Genomic DNA, 3,058 nt, shown 5'->3' with positions numbered 1-3,058 from the left:
CCTTTGCTTCTAAACTTCAACACCTTTTTCAATAGTTTCAGCATTACCAAAGATCTTTTCTATCAGTTCTGGTGGAGCATCTAGGAGTATCTTGGCATAAGATTCCAAGATGTGTGAGTCCACTTCATAACCCATCTCTGTTATCCAAATTGTTCTAGATCTAACTGCCTCCATCCATACTTCATCCCTTTTAATCACAAAGCATATTTGTTTGTCATATTTGTCAATAATGCTTTGGGGAATCCTTTCCCTTTGCCTCATTTTAGCTTGAAAGTCCGTGAAGTATTCTTTTACTTGTTTGTCACCATCTGAACCTATGTCGTTAATTGCCTCCTTAATCTGTTTTCCAACAGAAATATCATGGGAAAATTCCTTGTGTCCAATACTGGGAATCTCCTTTGAGAAATATAGCATTAAGCATAAAATCAAATTACCAAACTTGAATGTTCCCTTCTTATCACCTTTAATTTTATCCAAATTTTCTAATAGTTCATCTTTAAGCCATTCACAGATGTCAATTTTAGCATTATTCATAATCATCTCATAGGCACTATGAATGCATAAACTTGAAACAGAATTCAACCTATTAGTATGAGCAACTTTGTATCCAATAACCATACTTGCATATTTAACATTGTTATCGGTTATATCGCTAACCCTAAGTGATCTATTATCTGATGTTGCACCGGTTAAGTTCATAACCTCTTTGTTTGAAATTTTCTTTTTCTTCTTAGACCTAGTGTTGGTAGAAGGTAAACTAACAACCCTAATTGTTTCCTTAGTGATTTTCAAAAATTGAGTCTAGCCACAAAAATTCACCATGAACTCTGCTAAGAATATAATGGACAATCTCATCTAAAAATCCAGGCATGTGAAGGATGTCAATGAACCCTAAATCTTCATCAACCTTGTTTGTCAATGATAACATTCATGAACATGTTCTTTAAATCCTCAGACCCTAAATCTTCAATGTTACAGTGGATGTATGCCCTAGGGTCTTCAACAAATGCAACTCCCTTCAGGATTTTTGAAAATGCACCAATGGAGTCCTCAAACTTAGCTATCTTAGGGATGATCTTAAAGACTAGTCTAGGGTGCTTGATGTTTTTCACAATAGTAGGGTTTGCAATGAATTCAGGAATGAAGGATGAAGAAGCCATTTCATAAGATAAATACCTTTGATTGTCAAATGCAAGTGAAAACCTTGGATGCCCTAAAAAACCTTTGTTGCTTCGCCTCTAGAATGTCAGTGCTCAAATTTCGCGCTCTTCAAATGCTTGAATGCTTGGTGAGTCTAAATGAGAAATTCAAGTGCTTTATAACCAAAAAGTTAACTTACAACCGTAATAAATGCTTCATCAGTGAAGTGAATACTCAACATATGTGTCGGTAAAGAAGAAATATGACTTCTTACCACCAATTGAGGGTAAATGCATGATCTTCAATTAGTTTCCTTACCCCTAAGGATCATTCCTTAGTTAGATGAAGAATCTCCTATCGGTGCAGGATTGCTCTATTCTGCTGATGCAGAGACAGATTCATCATTCCTCTAATCTCTCTTTTTGACCTATTGTTTAGTGAATTCTTGCTTGATTTCATTCACCTTTCCCTTGCGTTATTAGATCCTTTGTTGTTCACCGGTACAATCTTACTTCTGTAAAATCTTGCAATATGCCCAATATTGTTGCATGCATAACAGGTTACATTGTTTTTTTGAATAGCTTTTCCATAACCTTGATTGGTTTGAGTTCTGCATTGATTAGATAGATGTCCAAATCTACCACAAACATAACATTTCACATTCATTCTACAATTGTCTGAGTTATGACCATTTTTATTGCACTTGGAACATTGACCGGTGGGTAAGTTTGTATTATGATTATTCTTAAATCTGCATTGATTTGCTCTATGACCAAATTTGTTCCAATTAAAACATTTTTCATTGAATTTATAAGCATTAGGTTGCCTTATCGGTTTTTTGTGATCATGATTTTTTGCAGTTCCGGAACTTTCTCCATGTTCAAATCTAAGTCCAACTATTTCTCCATCGAGTTTTTGACTTTTCAGCATATCATCAAGCTTGTTTGAACTCTTCTTGAATTTGTCTTTGTATTCATTTGCAGCGACCAAATCACTTTCCAAAGTACTAACTTGTCTCATAAGTTCCTCTTTGTCATGTTGCATGTGAATCAAATCTATTTTAAGCATATCATTTTCATAACTAAGCCTTAGAGATTAATCTGATCTTTCATTAAGTCTCCTGGCCAACTCTTCCTCATTCCTCTTTCTATCTTCAATATGCTTACATACTCTCATGGTTAAATCTTGCATCTCATTCCTCATGTTACTATTCTCTTGTCTTAGTTTCTCTGCAATATCTCTGAGAGTTTCCTTTTCTTCATCATCTTGGTTTTTCAGTTGCACATGTAATTATTTTCTCTTATTCTTTGCTATGGCTAGGTTTTCTTGAAGTGCTTTGATGAATTCCCAAGCAGATCTGAGTTCATCTTCCAATTTGATATTCTTCAATTTTTCTGAATCAAAATATTCAAGAGTTCCTTCCAACTGTTGTCTCAAAATTTCCATCAGTACTGGTTTCAAAATATTCCTCAAGCTATTAGGATTCTGCAAATAGAGGACGAGGCTCTGATACCAATTGTTAGATACTTGGTTAGTCCCAAAGACACTGAGAGGGGGCGGGGGTGAATCAGTGTCTAACTGGTGAATGAAATATTTAAACTTATTTGGAACTTTACAACCCAAATTAATATACCGGTAAGAAAATAATAATGTAGTAAAGAGAAACAAAAGAATGAGCATTAATGCACACCATAACACAAATATTTTTGGCGAGGAAACCCAGTAAGGGAAAAACCTCGATGGGATTTGTTACCCACAATATTTACTCACTGGCCATTATGAATAAATATTACTTATAACAATAGGGGCCTACACATGTATGAAGGCCAACTGCCTAGAGCTCACTGCTCAACACAAAAATGGAGTCCCACCGACTACAATTGGATGGTTAAATCCAATAACAATGTACTGCTTCAAA

Source organism: Cryptomeria japonica, chromosome 2, assembly GCF_030272615.1.
Source record: "Cryptomeria japonica chromosome 2, Sugi_1.0, whole genome shotgun sequence".
Lineage (NCBI taxonomy): Eukaryota > Viridiplantae > Streptophyta > Pinopsida > Cupressales > Cupressaceae > Cryptomeria > Cryptomeria japonica.
Note: the sequence above shows the minus strand (reverse complement) of the source record.